The sequence below is a fragment of the Bicyclus anynana genome, chromosome 12, assembly GCF_947172395.1.
Source record: "Bicyclus anynana chromosome 12, ilBicAnyn1.1, whole genome shotgun sequence".
NCBI lineage: Eukaryota > Metazoa > Arthropoda > Insecta > Lepidoptera > Nymphalidae > Bicyclus > Bicyclus anynana.
Window position 1 is genome coordinate 6,146,727 of NC_069094.1, and position 23,531 is coordinate 6,170,257.

At 36.1% G+C, this 23,531-nt stretch overlaps 1 protein-coding gene across 1 annotated transcript in view; it reads right to left on the minus strand.

Moving 5' to 3' along the window:
* The window catches only part of LOC112053567 (RYamide receptor-like), a 38,305-nt gene that overhangs the window by 12,126 nt on the left and 2,648 nt on the right, over positions 1–23,531 (minus strand). The window lies entirely within an intron of this gene.

Consider the following 23,531-nt stretch of genomic DNA (forward strand, 5'->3'; position numbering starts at 1 on the left):
ATTTAGTTATTATAATATTGTATATATAGAATATTTATCTTTTCTTCGTGTTTATATTTTAAAAGTGATATAAAATAAAATCATATGTTGCAACTAAATCGTGTCATTCTATTTTTAACCTTTCAAGAAACACCTACAACCATGTTTTCATTTATTCATCCATTTACTGCAATCGTAGCTGGGCCAAGTGGTTGTGGAAAGTCAAATTTTGTTACCAAGTTCATAAAATATTCGAGAGAAATTTGTGATACAGACTTTACTTTAATAACTTGGTGTTATGATGAAATGCAACCACTTTACAACTTACCCAATGTTAACTATCATCAAGGTATTCCTGATCTTTCAATGTTTGATGGAAAACAAGCTCATCTTGTTATAATAGATGATCTTATGAGAGAATCTGATGGGCGTATAGTTGATATTTTCACTAAAGGTAGCCATCATAGAAACTTAAGTGTTTTTTATATTACTCAAAACTTATTTCATCAAGGAAAAGGTCAAAGAGATATCTCACTAAATTCAAGTTATATTATTTATTTCAAAAATCCACGTGACAAAACCCAAATAAGGTACTTGTCAAGACAAGTGTCACCAGATAATTCAAAATTTATAGTGGATGCTTATAAAGATGCTACGAAAGAAGCACATGGATATTTAATGATTGATCTTAAACAAACTACTAACGACATGTGTCGCGTTAAATCTAAAATATTTCCTTCAGATGGATATTGCGTAGTTTATCTGCCTACAAAAGAGTATAAATATTTAAAGAATCAGCAAATTCCTATCATTTACAAATAATGCATCGAAGTCTGAAGACCCATAAAGAATTGCTTCAAGCGTTACACGCACTTAAGCCTAAATATCAAAAAGCATTGTTAAAATCTTGTGGTGAAGAAGAAATAAATTGTATTTGTGAGTGTATTTACAATGTATTACAGGGGAAAGTTCCTCTAGAAAATAAACAAAAAAAAAAATTAAAAAAATATAAAACTATACTTCGCACTTTGGTTCGTAAAGGAAAAAATAAACTTAGAAAGAACATATTGGTACAAAAGGGAGGAGCGTTTTTACCATTAATTTTAAGTTCTATTTTGAGTGGTGTGGTGTCATCTTTACTATAAAATGGAAAATGCGAAAAAAATGTTGTTAGTTGAGCCAAACCTCATAGAAAAACTAACACAGCATACTAACGTTCAAAACCCGTTATCACGATTAGATGCTGAAATGCAAAAGATCTTAAATAGTAATACAGAAGATCGTAAAAAATGCATTTTGTATTTACAAATTCTGCAAAGATACTTACATTTTACTGGGGAAGATCGTCTACCTATTGAATTGCCAATTGTCACCAGCAATGGAGATCAAAACTTGGATTATAAAAATCGTGACATGGACAATAAAAGAACAGTTTCGTTTGAGACATCACCAGATGAAGTAAAGGAGAAAAATATATTGAATAATCAATCGCGTTATACAACAACTGAAATACTAAATCTTATACCAAAATCTTATTTTAAAAAAGGTGAGTTGTTATTAAACTTGATTTCTTTAAATAGAAACACAATTTCTTGGGATGATGATGGAACGGTGATAATAAATAATAATAAAATTCCTGGAAGTAATATTGTTGATCTAATTAATGATTCATTAAGATCACTTAAACGAAGCGATCCAATCGGTTGGGAAAAGTTTGCTGAGGCTTTACATACCATTAAAGCTCCTTTGACTTACATCGGAAATCCAAAGAGATCTGATTTTATTTATCAACTTCAATTGAAACAACTTGAAGAAAACCGTGAATCAAAAGAAGAAGTTTTTAGTACTCCTCATAGTAGTGCAGATAAATACGTGAAAAAAATAAAGAAGAAAATTGATTGGGAAAAATGGACCCCTTATTAGAAATTAATAATATCTATTATGATCCAAAACACGCCGCAGGATTTAGTAACATTGAAAAGTTATCAAGTGCTATGAAAGGTAAAATGAATAAAGCAGATGTAAGAAAATGGTTACAATCACAAGAAACATACACACTTCATAAACCTGTTCATAAAAGATTTTCTCGAAACAAATACATATTATCAAATTTAAATGAATTATGGCAAGCTGATCTTAGTGATATGAGAACATATTCGAAATATAATGATGGTTATAATTACATATTGTGTGTTATTGATGTTTTTAGTAAATATGCTTATGCTAGACCGATGAAAAATAAAAATTCTAAAACAATTATTGATTGTTTCGACAATATATTTAAAGAATCCACTATTACTCCCACACATATACAGTCTGATAAAGGAACTGAGTTTGTAAATAAACATGTTAAACAATATTTCAAAAGTAAAAATATAAATTATTACACAACAAATAATCCTGATATAAAAGCAAGTATTGTAGAAAGATTTCAAAGAACTCTAAAAACTAAAATGTGGCGTTATTTTACTTATAAAAATACTTTTAAGTATATAGATATCTTACCAGACTTAATGTATTCGTATAATCATAGTTTTCATTCTAGTATTAAGATGAATCCATGTGATGTTACTTCTAGAAATATAATGACAGTTTGGACCAATTTATACGATCGTAATACATCAAATGCTATATCATCAACAAGTCCACTTCCTAAATTTCATATCGGTGATCATGTACGAATATCAAAATATAAACACATTTTTCAAAAGGGTTATGAATCTAACTGGAGTGATGAAATATTTGTTATATCTTCAGTAATACATAGATCTCCATGGATAGTTTATACATTGAAGGATTTAAAAAATGAAGCCATAATTGGGACTTTTTATGAAAAAGAACTACAAAAAGTATTTTATGACCCCTCCTCAAACTATAAAATAGATAAAATCGTTAGTTCTCGGTATTCTGGCAACAGAAAGGAAGTGTTAGTTAAGTGGAAAGGTTATCCAGATAAATTTAATAGTTGGATTTTAGAATCTAATTTAAAACAGCTATGATAAAGGAAAATTTTTATTTAACTTTACCTAGTAACAGTTCAATGGAATACTTTCCTGAAAACAAAACCACCACGTTTTCAACAAAATTACCAAAATCCCTTGTATTAGATGGTGAATGGTTTGTTGGAGTTGTAGAGATTCAATATCCATGCACTGTATTTACTGTTCGAGAATCTGAAAATATTATATATATATCTAAGTGGATTTTGATGCCAGATGAAGAAATTAATTCATTGGTGCATTATAGTAATCGTATTCCTGCAATGAATTATGACAGTATTCATCATCTCATTTTAACATTAAACAGTAAAACTGAAGAAGGAATAACATTCCATTATGATGAAATAAGCAAGCAAGTATCAGTAACATTATCAGATCCATTTATTGACACGGTAAAGTTGTCAACCAAGTTATGTTTACAACTAGGATTTGAACCTGGCCAAAATATTGCTGTAAATAAAATTGGGACATATCCTTCTAATTTGAAATTAGGGTTGCCATCTCAATTATTCGTTTATTGCGATATCATAGAACCACAAATTGTTGGAGATGTGATGGCACCTTTACTCAGAATCGTACCATTGGACCTTACATCTTATCTGTATGGAGCAAATAAAATGCATATATTCTCACCACCTCACTACTTGCCTGTTATGCGACGAGAATTTGACACTATTGAAATAGATATAAGAACAAGCACAGGAAAACATATTCCATTCCAGTTTGGAACAGTGTGTGTTAAACTTCATTTTAGAAAAATACAATGATGTCGCATTCGAATTATGTAACATGTCCCTATGAGCAATATTATTCACATCAAGCTGGTTCGGGTATAGGCGTAATTTATAAAGGTGTACCATATCAACGTGGACATGGTATTGGCAGCTTTCTAGGAGGCTTATTCAGATCTATTTTACCATTGCTCTCTAGTGGAGCTAGAGCTATCGGAAAAGAAGCATTAAATGCAGGTGTTGGTCTACTAACTGATGTTGTTAGCGCAAGACCTATGGAAGATTCTTTAAAAACTCGGCTTAAAGAAGCTACTTCGAGTTTACAAAAAAGAGCTCATGCCAAGATAGATAAAATAAATATGTCTGGCTCAGGATATATAACAAAACGTAATCGATCTTCTCTCATTCAACCTCTGACTGCTAAATTGAAAGCTATACGATCAAAGAGCAGGCAAAATAAATTAAAAGATATTTTTTCAAATTAATAATGTCTTTTTTACATCATAATTCATGTGAATGTATTAAATCTGAATTAGATTTATTTGCTTTACCATCCACACAAACAAGTATAGAAAATGGATTGTGGATTCATTACAAACCTATTTCATCCCTTGCTGATGATGGTCCAATAGAATTTCAAATACCCGGAACGAGCGATGACTACATAGATTTATCCCATACTTTGATTCACCTAAAAGCTAAGATAGTAAATCAAGATTCAACAAAACTCTCTTCGTCTACAGTTGTGGCTCCTATAAACAACTGGCTTCATTCAATGTTCAGTCAGCTTGATGTATATTTGAATCAAAAATTAATTTCACCACCTAACAATACATATGCTTACCGTGCTTATATTGAAACATTATTAAACTATGCGCCAGCAGCAAAAGAATCTCATCTGACTTGTGGTCTCTGGTATGAAGATACTGCGGGGAGTATGAATTCAATAGATGAGAAAAATGTAGGTTTTACTAAGAGGCAGAGTTTTGCAGCCGAAAGCAAAGAAATAGAAATGTTAGGACATCTTCATGGTGATATATTTAACCAGGAAAAATTTTTGATCAATGGTGTTGAAATGTGTGTTAAATTAATTCGCTCTAGAGAATCTTTCAATCTGATGGCGTCTTCGACAGATTTAAAATTTAAAGTATGTATCACAGACGCAACTTTAATTGTTCGCCGTGCACGAATAAATCCCGCTGTTTTACTTGCACATCAAAAAGTTTTAGCTTCTACTACTGCAAAATATCCTATAACTCGAGCTGAAGTTAAAGTTTTAACAATACCTTCAGGGGTTCAGGGCAAAACACTTGATAATATTTTTCTTGGTCAAGTTCCTAAGAGATGCATTGTTGGATTTGTTAATAATGCGGCATTTAATGGAACTTTGACTAAAAATCCATTCAACTTTGAAAATTATCAAATGAATACATTTAGTTTATATATCGATGGTCAACAGATACCTTCAAAAGCTTTACAACCGTCATTTGAGCATAATATTTTCACTTCTGCCTATCATACAATATTCTCAGGAACAGGTATCCACTTTTTAAATGAAGGGAATGGGATCTCTAGAGAACAATATGCAAAAGGTTATTGTCTTTTAGCATTTGACTTGACACCTGATTTATCGGCTCAATCGAGTCATTGGAATCTTATAAAGCATGGTAGTGTTAGGTTAGAAATTCGGTTCGACTCAGCGATTCCTGAAACTATTAACTGTATTGTATATGCAGAGTTTGATAATGTTATTGAGATTGATAAAAATCGCAATGTTACAGTTGACTATAGCAGTTAAGTAGTTTTGTATACATATATGTTAAGTCTAGAAATAAAACGTTGATATAAGAAATGTATATTTTATTTATTATTTACCCTATGTTACATATATATATATTTAGAACCACATGATCTTATTTCACATTCATTGATGGTCGATTGCTCTGTTGAGTATTATTGAATAAAGAGGTAACATGAATACGATAGAGATAAAAGCATATTTGAGAAAAATCCATCCAAATCTTGAAAACAATGTATATGCAGCAAACAGATTGCCAATACATGTTCAAAGTCCAACATATGTAATAAGCAATTTAGACCCTGACAATAAACCAGGATCCCACTGGGTAGCCTTCTACATAAGTAAAGATAGTGTTGGTTATTATTTTGATTCATATGGGAGACCACCATGTCAATATCACAAGCAGTTTCTTAAAAGAAATACAAGGAAATGGTATTTCAATGTTAAAAGAATTCAAAATGATTTAACGTTAGTTTGTGGTGAATATTGTTTAATATTTTTATATTATATGTTTATGGGTTATGATGTAACCGATTTTTTAAAGTTATTCAACAGTAATACGTTGTGGAATGATATGTTTATATATAAGTTGTTTATGTCACTATTGCATTAGGTTAGTTATGTAGTAGTGAAACGAAATTTTAAGCAATGTAAGATTTGTTTTTATACTGACAATAAATATATTTTGAAAAGGAATAGAAAAGCAGTTTTATTTAAACCGATGAGTAATCCGAGGTGGTGATTAAGACGAGCGAAGTAATTAGTAATGAGTGTCGATGCAGCGAGGACAGTAATTAGTAGATTAGCTAACGATCTAGGATTGTTTTAGGAGTTTTGCTATCTTTGTAACTATGATAGATACGACGTTGGGAGTTAGCGCAATCGACTCAAATGGGGGGCTAGATCTTTTTTTTTTTTTTTTTTTTTTTTTTAGTTTTGGTGGCAACTTTTGTCGACGCGAAGGGCGATGGCAGGACCACGAGCCAAGTGTCGGAGAGCCGGTGAAAAGCATACTACTTTCGCCGGATGCAGGTGGCTCAGTATCGTGATGTTTGGAATTCCTTACAAAAGGGCTATGTGCTGCAGTGGACGTGGATCGGCTGACATGATGATGTTGATGATGACCCCGACCTTCATTCTGAGGCACGAGAGAGTAACACCACCAGCTTCCTAACTTCGGGCTGTTACTAAAAAGCAACACATTAAATTTTTCTTTCTTCCGGGGAAGAAACTCCATGTAATAGGCAAACCCAGCAATCGAACCCTGGACCTCATGATCCAAAGCCGCATAACCTAACCAGTGGACCGATGAGGCAGTTGAGCGATACAATACTCCCGAAGTCCCGACTAATCCTGATTAACTACCACGTTTAATAAATCGGGTTCCCAACAAATATTATTCCACACAATTTTTAAAATCACCTCCCTTTATTCCGCCCTGTCGCGGCTACGAGCTCACCCCATTAAATTATAATATCCGATTGCTTCCGTTTTACCCCCGAACGATTTCTTGTTAGTGTCTAATGGTGTGTGTGGCGCGTGTTATTACAATCCATTGAAAAATTTGCATAAATTATTATTATATTCTTAGAATAGAATCACTAATAATATACATATTTACGTCCACGTTTGATTCGGTTTTCTTTGATTCTTTCAGCAGTCGGTTCAAAAAACAAACAATTGAGATGATTAATCAAAGTACAGAATTAGAAAACGGCAATTTCATCAGATCGTATTGAAATCGTTGTTTATCCCTATTTGATTCTGTATTGTAAGAGATTTTTTATTTATTTTAAGAAATGTACGCCCATGAGGGGTTTTTGACGAGCGAAGGCTCGACGTAGCCAAAGGACCAAAGGACGGACGAAACTACTCGATTAACGGCGTACCTTGCGAGACTCTATAAGTATACTGTGACTCTGCCTTCAGGACTATTCGGGAAGGTTGTTATGGCACAAGTGTATACTGGTACACTACGGTATCACATGTGTGGTATCACGTACGTGGCAACCACGATCACGGGGTCAGAACTGCCTGATCCCGTGATCGTAGTTTACACGTTCACGTCAAGAAAAAAAATTATCTTTTTTTTATTTCGTCATTGAAAACACTTAGTGTTCATTTACACGAGCGGCAGCTGCTACCGACGACTGCAGTCTAGTGCAGTGCAGTCAGTGACGTCTCGGCGGCAGCCAACTGGAGTTGCCTGCAGTCGTCGGTAAAGTTGCCGCTCGTGTAAGTGAACCCTTACACAGTGTCGTCCTCTTTTCCAGTAAGCGTTTCCAAGTAGGCGTTTTATTTTATGGCGTCTAGTTCTGCAATCGAGGTTTGTGTGTCTTAACCGTTTGGTTGCGTTGAGTGACTCAAAATATTTTTAAAGGCGCGTGAGATATTGAGTTATTGTTGAGCCGTTGAGGCCATCCCGGGCATCCCGTGGCAAGACGTTTGAATTTGTTTAAGGATCTGGAAGCTTGGTCATCCCATTACCTTGGCACCCCAACTTCCATGGTCGTGTATGCAGTGTATGCGTGGCGGATTTCTTAATTGGTCCTGGTCTGGGTGGGAGGCTTCGGTTGTGGCTTATTTCCACCGTACCGGCAAAGACGTAATGCCAAGCGATTTAGCGTTCCAGTACGATGTCGTGTCGAAATCAAAAGGGGTGTGGATTTTCATAGCCCGCTTCCATCTTTGATTGCATCATCATTTATCATCAGGTGAAATTGTTGTTAAGGACTAACTTATAATAAAGAATAAAAAAGGCATTAAACATTTTAAACTGTTTTCATAACTTCAAAGTGGTTTTATAAATATTCATTAAAAATTCCAATTAAATGGAATTAAAGTTAGATAGGTAATTAAAAATTTTCTCATCTACAAATTAGATCGCTAATTGGGTCTAATTCTTAATCCTCGGGATATTTTTTTCTGAAAAGGAAAGTAAAATAAAATTACATCAAGAATAAATTGTCTGTAATTATTTACAAAGCTTCTGTGAGATTTTTGTGAAGCAAAAACGTCCGCCTTTTGAAGGTAGGTACATCTCAGTATGATTACATACCTGGGCCTGTAGCCATATAGCACATGGATTCTCTTTCTACAAACGCAAACGCTTCGAAAACTAACAAAATGTATGGGAATGACAGATCCGATCGACAACTTGATCGTGTGACCTGTCGATAGTGAATGTCCTTCCCATACGTTTTTTTAATTTTCGCGGCGTAAGCGTTAGTAGAAAGAGAATGTGCCGCTTGGCTACAGGCCATAATACACCGTGAGGTTGAGATAGCCAGACATACCTCATTTTACGTTGGTCTGCCCTAAAGGCGTAATATGGAGGGGGTGGAGATGGGCCCTGGATTCTTTTTTAAAAACAATAAAAAAGAGGCAATTTAAATAAAAAACCTAACACCTTTTATTCTGATTTTTGATTCTGATATGAAGAAAACTCCACAAAATCAGTCGAGCCGTTTCAGAGGCCTGGGTCCATATTGCAAACGAAATTTTTATAATGAGTCAGCAGTATATCGCTCCCCTAGATACTCCACTGGTCTACCCATGCTCCTGCCATAAGTACTCGTAAGTACGGTAGTCAATTATGGAGTTTTGACCGTAGGTAGAAATGAGAACATGTCTCAGTTGCCAGATCGTTACAATAATACGTATCCGACTGAAAGTGATATAGGTATAATATTGGCTCAATCTCTTCGGCTTTTGGAATGGTGTTTACATAAGGAATAAGGCACTTACGTTTATTTTTGTATACCTATCTAATGCTTGGGCGAGGTTTGATACATGCGGATACATGTGTCAATGCTAAATCTGTTATTTTAAAAAGATTTATTATCTGTTTATACATAGATATATCATAACCCTACAAAAAATATATCTATCTAATATACTTATAATAAAACTGTAACAGGTCGAAATCTGTACATTGAAACTGCTATCAAATGAAACTTGGCACGATTCGGGATCATATACGAAAAAGGTTATATGATACTTTTTGTCGCGACAATATAACCAAAAGGGAAAAGAAATAGGAGTTATAAGTTTGTATGGAAAGTCCTTCATTTTTGACGGTCTCCGTGGCGCAGTGGTATGCGCAGTGGACTTACAAGCCGGAGGTTCTGGGTTCGATCCCCGGCTGGACAGATTGAGGTTTTCTTAATTGGTCCAGGTCTGGCTGGTGGGAGGCTTTGACCGGTGCTAGTTACCTACCGACAACGACGTACCGCCAAACGATTTAGCGTTGTGGTACGATGTCGTGTAGATACCGAAAGGGAAAGGCCGATTCCATTTTAGAATGCATCAGAACTTACCATCAGGTGAGATTGTAGTCAACGGCCAACTTGTAAAGAATAAAAAAAAAGTTACATTTTGTAAAAAATTGTATGTTTTGTCCACCAGCCCATACAACTTTGGCCCAAGAAACCCAGTTACGCCCCCCCATAAAAGTATATGGAGATGATAATATGATGTATAAATAAGGATTTGGTTAAATAATTTTTTTAATAAAAGTTTGCTAGACATAAAAAAATAATATTTTATTTTATCACTCTCACTGCTCAAAAAGTACACCGGAGATGAAGTAACATTAATGTACATGAATAGATTTATTGTTTTATGTAACCAACAAGCTTAACAAATAAATCAATAAATGAAACAACCAACCAACCAGGCAGTGGCGTGCATATGGTTGTCGATCAGGGTATGCACTAGTAATAAAATTAAGCAAAGTGGAAAAATCTGTATTTACTAATGAAGACAACTCTTAGGATATGCAGTACTTTAGTGCACACCACTACTTGGAGGCCATTCCATACAAGAGGGATCAGCTTCTACTAGAAGAAATTATTGTAATGATGTTAACAATTGTAAATTATAATATTGTATTACTTTTCTAAAAAAGAGTGACTGTTGAGTTTCTTGCTGACTCTCCTCAGCAGAACTTGTCTTCCTATCTGGTGATGAGGTCTGTCTGTCTGTCTGGAGATGGACAAATAGTCAACCTTATTATTTCAAAAGTGCTTGTTTGCAAAACCAAGGCTTAGTTTACAAGCACTGTAAATAAATGAATTTACAAATGTATTACAGCGAGGAAAACAACATTGATTTGGAGTGTTTGTCGCTATTACATAATTATTTTCTGTTCTTCAGTTGAGCAAGATGCTGCTTTATCAGTCGTTTTCCAGCAATTTTGACAAACTTGGGATGACTCTGGATAACTGAAATAGTAATAAAATATGAAAATCCAGCAATTAATTTAATCAGAGTTTTAAAATTGGTTTACTTAGTGGATTTAATAATGTTATGTTATTCCACAATTTATTCGTCGTCATCATCAACCCATATTCAGCTCACTACTGAGCTCGAGTCTCCTCTCAGAATGATAGGGGTTAGACCAATAGTCCACCACACTGGCCCAATGCGGATTGGCAGACTTCACACACGCAGAGAATTAAGATAATTCTCTAGTATGCACAATTTATTACTGTTTTAAAATTGGTTTAGGGTGTGAAAATGTAGCAAACTGACATACAAACTCACAGTTCACATTTAATATTAATCAGGAAAGTAGGATAAATATACTATAATACTTCTATGCACTAAATATTGCTTGAACAAACCATCAACAATGCAAGAAAACCTATGTGCTGTCCTACATCTGACTAGATGTTATGCCTTCTACGCCAGTAATTACACAGTAAATGTACTTTTTAATACAGCAATATTGGTTAGTCATAAAAATACACTGAGCGACACTTCAACACTTATATGGAAAACTACACTCTGTTGTGACTTGACACAATAACATGACAAAAATTATTAAAGTTATACATATTATTTCTTATGAATAATAATCGTTTTTCACATTAAAAATGGATCAAACATTATTTGTGCTGCCTGCACCTGCTGTGTACTTGTTTACGAGCATGTTTCAAACATAATGTATTCGTATTTTCGTGACATTTTATTGACAATTGATGCCAACTATAATAATTTTAATATTGATATTAACATTGATTAATGCAGCGTAAATGTCCTCTTGTATTTACATTTGAGAGCTAAAATAAACTTGTATTTTTTCCGGTTCAGGGTCAACATTATTCGAATTTCGAATTTAACTTCGTGCAAGTTTTATTTATATTATAGCTGTGGTTTGAAAAATTATAATTCGGTTCAAAAAATACTGAAGGTAAACAGAAAACAGACAAAATCAGTAAATTAATTCAATGACATTAACTAATTATTAAAATTAGAATGACATTGACAATTATTGACATCAACAGATTATCTGTCCAAAAGTCAAATCGATGTTGCCATACGAAACACGAAAAATCGAATAACTTCGTATCGATTTCTAATTGAATAATTTTATTACTAGAATAACACGTCATTGTTTTCAACATCTTTTACACGACGCAATGGATTTTATTGGTTTTCAATAATAAATAAAGTGATTCAAGAAGAAGGTTTATACAAGTAGTTTGTCATGATATTGCGTTTTCACCCGGACAAAATTGCGGACGCCTGCAATTTTATGTCAATGTATTATGTAAACATAATATATTATCTACAATATGTATACTATTTATACATACATAGAAATATATAGAATTTTATTTAGTTAGATCGGATGAAAGGAAAAAGTTATCGGAAGAAAGGGATTGAATATCAACTATTAAGACCACTTTGACCACTTATGTATATCAGCTTACGCTTAGTATAGCTGTAGCTTGCGCGTTGGCCGATCGTGTAGCTAGCTTATATAGAGTACTAGCGGACGCCCGCGACTTCGTCCGCGTAAAAATCGATGTCAACTTTCAACCCCTATTTCACATTCTATTTTGCAAGTTTTATAACTTATACCTAATAAATAGTCCACTTATCATTTTACATTTACAAATGTACCTAGAAAAATTAAGGACTTTCCGTACAAACTTTCTACCCCTACTTCACCCATTTCTGATTTTGTTTTCGCGACAAAAAGTATCCTATTATCCTTCTACGTATTATGGTCTCAAATCGTCTTAAGTAGGTATCATTTCAATTCATTCTGTAGTTTCAGCGTGATGCCCGGTCAAAAAAAAGGCAAACAGACAGACAAAAAATTGAAAATAGGCTTCAGTATCGATCTCCTACCTCTACCCTACTCCTACCCTACCCGTACCCTAACTGTATCCTACCCCTACCCTACCCGTACCCTACCCTACCCTACTCGTAATCTTCCCTTTCCCTACCCCTAGGATAGGGGTAGGCCCTACCCCTACCCTACCCCTACCCTACCCTTACACAACCCCTACCCTACACTACCCTACCCTATACCTTCCCTACCTTACCCCTACCCTTAGCAAAATCGGTCCAGCCCTATGAGCGTGGTGCGATGACAAAGGAAAATGGAGACTTCTATGCTAAAATTATAATCTTTGGATCTACTATCTTTGGATCTTTGGACCGATTTGGAAAATTGTTTTACCAATAGAAAGCTACGTTATTTGCGAGTGTCATAGGCTATGTTTGATTCCCATATTCACACAGGAACGGGAACTACGTAATTGAAAGCGCGGGGCGTCATGTAGCGGAATTTCTGCGTCTTTTAGAAATTTTGTATTATCTCCGAAACTATTTAACAAATTAACATACTATAAAGGGCAAATCTTATCTCCATAATATCCTTGTGATTATTAAATAATTTATTTTGATAAGGATTTAAGTTAAGTAGCATAAATAATGACGCAAACCTAAGTATATAAAATTTATAATTTTTAAAACACAAAAGGTACTATATCTGCTAATATATAGAAGATAGATATATGGTGTCGCGGACTTTTTTGTAGAACTTTTAAAGATACATAAAGCCTCCATACATTAATTTCAATTTTACACAATGGTTAAGGCAGCGCATGCGAATAAGTCTGTTTAAGAGGATTTTCGGTCCGACCTGTATGACAAAAACTGTGTTAACTCGGCGAATATATATCATACTAATATAAAATATAGCCTATAGCACTCCCCGATAATGTAGCATTCTACTGATGAAAGAATTTTTAAAATCGGACCAGTAGTTCCGAAGATTACCCCATTTAAAAAATGTGACAAACTTACAAACTTACAAACTTTACCTCTTTATAATATTAGTATAGATGGAAAAATTGTATAAAAAAACCGCATTGCACGCGCCGAAGTTACGGGCTTGCGCTACTATTCATATTATATATTATACTAGCTGACGCCGCGCGGTTTACCCGCGTGGTTCCCGTTCCCGTAGGAATGCGGAGATAATATATAGCTTATAGCCTTCCTCGATAAATGGGTTATCTAACACTGAAAGAATTTTTCAAATCGGACCAGTAGTGCCTGAGATTAGCGCGTTCAATCAAAAACAAACAAACAAACTCTCCAGCTTTATAATATTAGTATAGATAGTGTGGCGATGCATTAATATTTAGGTTATATAATAATTGTAAGTTATTTATAACTCTTTAAGCTGCATTGTACAAAACCCACGCAACATTCCTTTGTGTTAGAATTACGTAACGCCGATGGAATGTCAACCCTTGTTAAGTGCTCACACTTAGCCAATAACAATCCGACAGGAGTTTCGACGTATAGGCGCCAGTTCGATTCTCCAATGAGAGCCGTTATATTTCGGGATACAATAATCCTTTGTTTGTAAAGTATTATAAATACTTAATCTTGGCCCCACTAGGCCAGAGTACGTTAAACGGCTTAACCGGCTACCACGCTTACTGCTAAATCGCGGCTCTCATTTCAACGTCATAAATGCGTCACATACGCATTCGATTCATCTTTGTTATTTAGTTTGTACATTCTATTTTTAGTTCTATTCAGTGTACAAATATTAAATATACCTTTTTATATTAATTATGGGAGTTTAATTCATACACCACACGCGCGCTCCCATAAAGTGGTGACCCCGACAACAGTCATAAAGTGGTGACCCCGACAACAGTCATAAAGTGGTGACCCCAAACATAGTCATAAAGTGCTTTCGAGTAGTCAGTAATTAACTAATAGACAATGTCCGAACGCGAAGAACAATCGGTTCAAGCTGTGCGCGTTAAAGTGCCACCCTTTTGGCCCGACGAACCGGCGTTATGGTTCGCACAACTCGAGGGTCAATTTGCGCTCGCGAACATAACCGTCGACGCGACCAAATATAATTACGTTATCGCGAACTTGGACATAAAATATATCACTGAAATAAAGGACATCATAAAAAACCCGCCGGCCGCTGACAAGTACGAAAAAGTGAAGGCGGAGTTAATTACTCGGTTATCTGTGAGTCAAGAGAAAAGGGTCCGTCAACTTCTGACCCACGAAGACATCGGGGATCGTAAACCGTCTCAATTTTTGAGACATTTACAAAATCTCGCAGGCCCTAACGTTCCCGACGACTTTGTCCGTTCCCTGTGGTCGAGTCGCCTACCGACTCACATTCAAGTGATCCTCGCTTCGCAGCAAAAGAGCACGTTAGAGGAACTCGCAAAGCTATCGGACACCGTAAGTGACGTCATCGGAACACAGCAAGTGCACGAGTTGGCCGCACCTACCGCAAACAATGAGGTATGCGAACTCAAACGAGCTGTCGACGAGTTGACACGTCAAGTGGCTGCCCTGTCGTCACCTCCGCACGCGCAGCTATCGCGTGCCCGTTCTCGCCCGCACGAGCGACACGGCTGGCGCCACCGTTCCCGAAGCCCCGCCTACAACCCTGCAGCTGATACACTGTGTTGGTACCATAGAAAGTTTCGAGAAAAATCTACTAAGTGCCGCGAACCGTGTTTCTTCTCGCGTAATAGTGTTACGGGAAACGAATCGGGCAGTCAATGAATGCGACTGACAATGGCTGTCCCGTTTCACCCAGTCGCGTTATTGTTACAGATAAGAACACTAAGGCTCAATTTTTAATAGACACTGGTGCTGATTTATGTGTTTATCCGCTAAGTAGAATAAATTATAACAATAAGTCTTTAGTTAAGAAATGCGATTATAAACTGTTTGCCGCTAATGGTACCGAAATAAATACGTACGGTACGATTAGTTTAACGCTTAATTTAGGGTTGCGTCGGGATTTTCACTGGCGTTTTGTGATAGCCGACGTAACCAAACCTATTATAGGAATCGATTTTTTGTGTTTTTATAATTTGCTGGTAGATGTAAGAAACCGCTGTTTAGTTGATAAGCATACATCTTTAATTGTAAATGCACAGCCCGTCAACCACCCCGTTTGCGAAATTAAAACGGTTACAGGTACCTCGCGCTACCACACGTTATTAAAAAGGTATCCTGAGGTCACGCGACCTTCTGGCGAGCCTACGATACGAGAGGTTAAACATAAAACAGTACACTATATTCGTACTACGCCCGGTCCTCCCGTATACAGACGACCACGCAGATTAGCGCCGGACCGCTTGCTTCGCGCTAAACGCGAGTTCGAAGTCATGCTTAGAGCCGGAATCGCACGTAGATCTGACAGTCCGTGGGCTGCTCCGCTGCATCTCGTACCGAAAAAAGACGGTACGGACCGTCCTTGCGGAGATTATAGAGGTTTGAATGCGCGTACAATACCGGACCGTTATCCAGTGCGTCATATCGCGGACTTCTCGCATAACCTGCATGGGTGTACTGTCTTCAGCAAAATCGATTTAGTGCGTGCTTATCATTTAATTCCTGTGAACCCCGCTGATATACCTAAAACAGCGATTACAAGTGTTTTTGGCTTATTTGAGTTCCCTTTTTTATCTTTTGGCCTCCGAAACGCCGCACAAACGTTTCAAAGGTTTATGGACGAAATGTTAAGAGACCTCGACTTTGCTTTTCCGTACATAGACGACATTTTGATCGCGTCACGTAACCACGACGAACACGAACGTCACCTCGCGCTTGTATTAGAACGCTTACGTGAACACGGCGCCGTTATAAATTCTGCAAAAAGCGTATTAGGTGCTTCAGAAGTAGAATTTTTGGGTTACCAGGTTACAGCGAATGGCACGAGACCTACGCCTAATAAAGTCAGTGCTATTCAAAACTTCACGCAGCCGAAAACTCTAAAAGAACTTCGGAGATTTTTAGGTATGATTAACTTCTACAGAAGGTACCTACCTAACGCTGCAAAAACTCAAACACCATTGAATCGACTTCTTAGTGGTCAAAACGTTAAGGCAAACACACCCGTAATCTGGACCGATGAATTAGAGCAGGCGTTCAATATAAGTAAACAGAGTCTTGTAGACGCTACCATGCTAGCTCACCCCGACCCGACTGCAGAGCTAATGTTAGTTTGTGATGCTTCCGACGTCGCGATAGGCAGCGTTTTGCAACAGAAAGTTGAAGGTAATATTCAACCCCTTGCTTTCTTCTCCAAAAAACTCAATACTGCCCAACGCAAGTACAGCCCTTTCGACCGCGAGTTATTAGCAATTTACGAAGCTGTGAAATACTTTCGCTTCATGATTGAAATTAAAACGTTTTCGATTTGGACCGATCACAAACCAATTGTCGCCGCTTTTCGCAAGGCATCGGAAAACTGTTCTCCACGTCAATTCCGGTATTTCGATTTCATTTCGCAATTTACGACCGACGTACGACACATATCCGGAGACGACAATATCGTAGCTGATGCACTGTCAAGAATAGAAACGATTTCTAACGACATTAATTTGCAACAACTAGCCATAGCCCAAGAGACAGACTCCGAACTTCGACATCTATTGCACAACCCTACTTCGTTGGACTTACAGAAAATTAAAATTTCTGATTCGAGCGAATGTAAAGTTTTTTGCGATATTTCAGGACCGAGACCGCGCATTTATCTCACACCTGAATTCCGTAAACAGGCTTTCGATTTAGTCCATGGGTTAAGTCATCCTGGTGCTACGCCCACCATTCGACTGATGACAGAGAGATACGTCTGGCCTAATATACGTAAAAATTGCAGAGCCTGGACTAAAGCCTGTCTTGCTTGTCAAAGATCGAAAGTTTCACGACACACTAGAGCTCCAATTCATAGTTTTACTCCTCCATCTGCACGTTTCTCTTATATTCACGTTGATATAATCGGACCACTAGTGATATCACACGGTTATCGCTATTGCTTAACCGCGGTGGACCGTTTTTCGCGTTGGCCCGAAGTAATACCGCTTGAAGATATCACCGCCGAAAGAGTAGCGCGCGCTTTCATTAGTGGATGGATCGCACGTTTTGGATGCCCGCAACGGATTACGACCGATCGTGGTCGTCAATTCGAGTCGCATTTGTTTAAAGAGCTTGCTACGCTCACGGGAGCACAGCACCTTACTACCACCGCATATCATCCCGCTGCAAATGGTTTAGTCGAACGATTCCACCGACAATTGAAGGCCGCTATCATGTGCCAAAACAATGAAAATTGGTATGAAGCTTTGCCTCTTGTTTTACTCGGTATTCGTTGCGCCTGGAAGGAAGATATAGCATCAACCTCCGCTGAGCTATTGTATGGTGAAAGCTTACGTTTGCCTGGTGATCTGTTTCTACCTTCCACGTCGGAAGTCACGGATTACAACGATTTTCTATCTCGACTTCGCAAACATATACGCGCTTTAAAACCTACACCGGTCGTTCGACACGGAGATTCGAAAACATTCGTTAGTAAGGATCTATCATCCGCCGTTGCTGTTTTTCTAAGGCAAGATGCAGTACGTAAACCGCTCCAACATCCATACTCTGGCCCATATAAAATCGTTGAAAGGTCAGAGAAAACTTTTAAAATCGATATCGCTGGTAAAATTGTTACGGTTTCAATCGATCGTTTAAAACCGGCATACGTCATTAACGAATCTCTCGTGCCCGCAGTTCCTACATCGCCTGTCACTACGCCAACGGCAATAACTACTCGCTCTGGCAGACGCGTAAAATTTCCAGCGAAGCTTACGACCTAACGGTCTCCCGGGGGGCTGATGTGGCGATGCATTAATATTTAGGTTATATAATAATTGTAAGTTATTTATAACTCTTTAAGCTGCATTGTACAAAACCCACGCAACATTCCTTTGTGTTAGAATTACGTAACGCCGATGGAATGTCAACCCTTGTTAAGTGCTCACACTTAGCCAATAACAATCCGACAGGAGTTTCGACGTATAGGCGCCAGTTCGATTCTCCAATGAGAGCCGTTATATTTCGGGATACAATAATCCTTTGTTTGTAAAGTATTATAAATACTTAATCTTGGCCCCACTAGGCCAGAGTACGTTAAACGGCTTAACCGGCTACCACGCTTACTGCTAAATCGCGGCTCTCATTTCAACGTCATAAATGCGTCACATACGCATTCGATTCATCTTTGTTATTTAGTTTGTACATTCTATTTTTAGTTCTATTCAGTGTACAAATATTAAATATACCTTTTTATATTAATTATGGGAGTTTAATTCATACACCACACGCGCGCTCCCATAATAGTATTTAAATGGCGTAGTTGGTAATGTTTCTACGCAGTGATCCTAGGTTCTTAATGTTATGCTCGATTATTATTATTATCCATTTAAATATCAATTAAACTAAAAAAATCAGTTGAGTTCTTAGTGGTTGGTTATTGCGAAAAATATAATAGGTACTTTGATATCAAGAAACGTTTTATAATGTCGACTATGCAATGGTTTTTAAAGAGTGAGGCAGATATTATAATCAAAAACATCTAATACAACATCTATCATCATATAAACATCTATTACAACTATTACAACTTTAGCTTTTCCAGGTGATTTTGTTGTAGAAAAAGATCGATTATTATTATTCGGTTAAAATATTGATTAAACCAAATAAATCACTTAGCTGGCAACACTGTTCATGTTCGTGTCTTCAAAAATGTCATACAACAACTATAATATTGTCAAATATCGTTGTGAAACTTATTTTTTGGGGAAAGTTATAGCAAACCGCTATGGATAAAGTAATTTATTCATTATTAAACAAAAATTATCAAGTATTTTTTAGTTTTATGTAAAGTGGGGGGCGGGGACGAAAGGTCTGGGCCGGGAATGGACATTCCCCTTTTCAAAATTCTACTCTTAAAAGGGTTAAAAAGGGGTTGAGTTTTTTTAATATAAATTGTTCATGTTTTGTGTTATATATTATTGTAAAATGATTAATAGACTATTTATTATTTATAAAACATACAAAAATATAAATATAAGGGCATGAAACAAGGGTTGAAAGTTTACATCGATATCCATGCGGACGAAGTCGCGGGCGTCCGCTAGTACATAATATAAGGACAATACACACTATCGCCATCTAACCCTAAACTAACCAATTCTTGTATTATGGTAAGATAACTGATAAAATTAATATACCAATACATACTTTATATGTATAATTAACACCTAGAGATAACACCAATGATTGTTGTTATCACACAAATATTTTACAGTTCTAGGAATCGAACCCACGGCATTAGTTGCTGAAGGCAGGGTACCACTGCACTAATCAGCCGTCATATAAAATAAACTAGCTGACGTCGCGCGGTTTCACCCGCGTGGTTCCCGTTCCCGTAGGAATACGGAGATAAAATAGCCTATAGCCTTCCTCGATAAATGGGCTATCTAACACTGAAAGAATTTTCCAAATCGGACCTGTAGTTCCTAAGATTATCGCGTTCAATCAATCAAACAAACAAACAAACTCTTCAGCTTTATAATATTAGTATAGATAAGGCGTCGTCGATGTAATAAATATACCTAAGCCAAAGTGCATTTGAATAGGTACAAGATACGCAATCTTCAAGATATTATCAAAGTAAATTATATTGGAATTTTGTCAGTATATCCGCTACGTATGTGTATTTCCAATACTCTAAATTCTGTTAGGAATGTGCGTGGAATCAATCAAACTGACAGTGCGAAAGATCACGTTTCCTTACAGCAAACAACTGTCTCTACCGATTTGTTTAGTTTACTCTTCGTCAGAAATTATTCATCCTTCTGACTGACTGCCAAAGCCAAAGAGAACCTTATTTGTATGGCATATTATGTATGAAATATCAAATGTTACATGACTATGGGGTCTATTCTCAGAACAAAGACAAAAACAAAGAATTAATCATCAAAAAAATTTAATTTTCAGCAAGTGCTGTCATCCAGTTTGGTTTAACTTTTTGTTTAAATCTATAGTTAGTTAGTGATTATTAATATTACAAAGAAAAAAAACAAAAGTGTCTAAGTACCGAGACATATGAGTATGTTTGATCAATTTATCCACCTACTTAATTCCGACGAAATAATACCGAGTACATAGTAGGTAGAATAGCTGGATTCCCCATTAATAATAATTAACTAAACTAGGAGAAAACGATAATAATATAATAAATAGATTGTGACATAGTATTAGACAGTAGAAAATAAATTACCAGAAAAATGCTAAAAGTACAGGAAAAAATATAAATATTTTTTGGGAAAATTGTATTGTAATCACTATCGGCCTTATAGGTTTTCACATCTCGGCGAAACGTTGTTATATTATACTTATCTGTGTTGTAATTTTCATTTGGAATTCTGTTTACCAAATGTCTTCCTTTGCTTGCTCAAAAAACTCGATACAAACTGTCACACCCATTTCAGCTCCCTTGAGATGTATTTTCGGAAAATCCTTTTTTGTAGTGTTCCCTTACAATGTCTTTGCAAGGTCTGTTTGTCTGTCTATCCTACTAATATTGTAAACGCGAAAGTTTGTTTGGATTTTTTTTACTCTTTAACGTCGCAACTTCAGAACCAATTGGGCTAAAATTTGGAATGGAAATAGATTTTACTCTGGATTAACACATAGGTTACTTTTCATCCCGGAAAAATCCATGGTTCCGGAGGGATTTGTGAAAAAATTAATTTCACGCGGACGAAGTCGCGGGCGTCCGCTAGTTTATTATATTGCTATTTACACGAAAAACAAACGACACATCGCTTCGCTAGTGTTTGTCTGTGTATTTGTGAATAGCTAAATCATGGAACGCGGTTGCGAAGGTAAGGGACTTTATTTGAGTGAACCTCGACTAACAATTGTATTTTGCTGAAAAGACTTCCAGATCACGAGCTCGCAATTGAACATTGTATTGTAGAGACAACACCTGAGAATGTTCCCGTTCCGGAATGATCTTCGCCTGGTTCTATTCAATATCATGAAAAATAGATACCTACTAAATCGTGCTCGACTGAAGGTCTAAGTTTGGTAGACAATATTGATGTCTGAAGTTTCTACAGACAGTTTGTTATTGAAGCGCACCAATAAACATCTATCTAGCTAGCAATCAATGATATTATACTAATACTGTAAAAAGAGAGCCGTGATAGCCCAGTGGATATGACGTCTGCCTCCGATTTCGGAGGGTGTGGGTTCGAATCCGGTCCGGGGCATGCACCTCCAACTTTTCAGTTGTGTGCATTTTAAGAAATTAAATATCACGTGTCTCAATCGGTGAAGGAAAACATTCTGAGGAAACCTGCATACCAGAGAATTACTTCATTCTCTGCGTGTGTGAAGTCTGCCAATCCGCATTGGGCCAGCGTGGTGGACTATTGGCCTAACCCCTCTCATGCTGAGAGGAGACTCGAGCTCAGCAGTGAGCCGTATATGGCTTGATACCGACGACTGTAAAAAGGTAAGTTTTGTAACTTTGTATGTAACTCGAAAATTGCTAGACCGATTTAAAAAATTATGTGTTGTGAAACACGACAACAACACGTTGTCGTAATATTGTGAATACGCACCCGCACGGTGAATACATGGATTGCTAAAATAATTTGAAAATGACGTAAGTATTCTAGGCTTTCTGTGGGTAAAAGAATTTTTAAAATCTGTTCAGTAGATTCAGAGATTACCTCCTACAACCTCTCAAAGTGTAAATGGTAGAACCTTTACACGACAACCATTAAAAAAAACTAATTTCAGTAGTAAAGAAGAAGAGATAACAAAAAAAATGAGATACTTAAGTCAGCCAAGTAAAATGTAATCAACCCGCTTCACTTGAGCAGACTTTATTAATTCCTTAATTCCCTGAAGTCTTACAAACATGCAGATACGACAAAGTTTCCACAAACAACTTTGAGTTGTGAGTAGGTATAATGGAAACTTTTACAGAGTCGACACACCTTAGCATGTTAATTTAATTATCTAAGGGGTAGTATTGTCAGAATGAGGATATTAATTCAGCCAAGTAAAATATAGTTAAGTCTGAAAACTTGTGCAGTTATAATTTAATAATCCACACTTTAAATATTATAAGTGCGAAGGTACGTCTGTCTGCTTCTTTTCTACGGCTGAGCCATTGAACCGATTTAATAAATTCAGTTATAGAGTTGTAAGTTAGCTTAAGTTCCATATTGTATTCTCTCTCAATAAAAAAAAAGAAAAAAAAAGTTATAGAATTACCACTAGAAATTTCTCTTAAATTGACCCTTGAAACTGAATATATCGCAAACATATTAATAATTATTTTTTATTTTAATTACATTATCTGTCAATCTTTAGTTTTAATTTAATTAAGTCAATTTATTAAACTGAAATAAGAATTGAAAATTTGACTACGACTTTATAGAGTCACACTTATTATTGAAAAGTGAGAAATAAACTATTCTTGCCACTATATGAAGTGGGCATAATTTGTATAGTTATTATGATAAGTTATGTATCTTTCTCAATTAAAATAAATAATTAAATTATTGTTTAAATATAAAACATAATGTTTCAAGAATTTTGAAAATGTTCACCCTTGTAATTTTCCAAGTTATATAATATTGTAAGTAAATAGACTATGATTATAAATAATGAGTTTAAAAAATACATACAGCCGAACTAAGAACCTCCTCCATTTTGCAAGTCGGTTAAAAATAAATAAAAACTTAGCAGTATAAGTTTTTATTCCTTTTTAGATATGGCTTCGTCCGCAAGCACCTAAATACTGATTTATGTACTTGCGTTAAGTCATATCCTAATTATTATACATGAAATATCAGTAAAAGCAAAAATAGA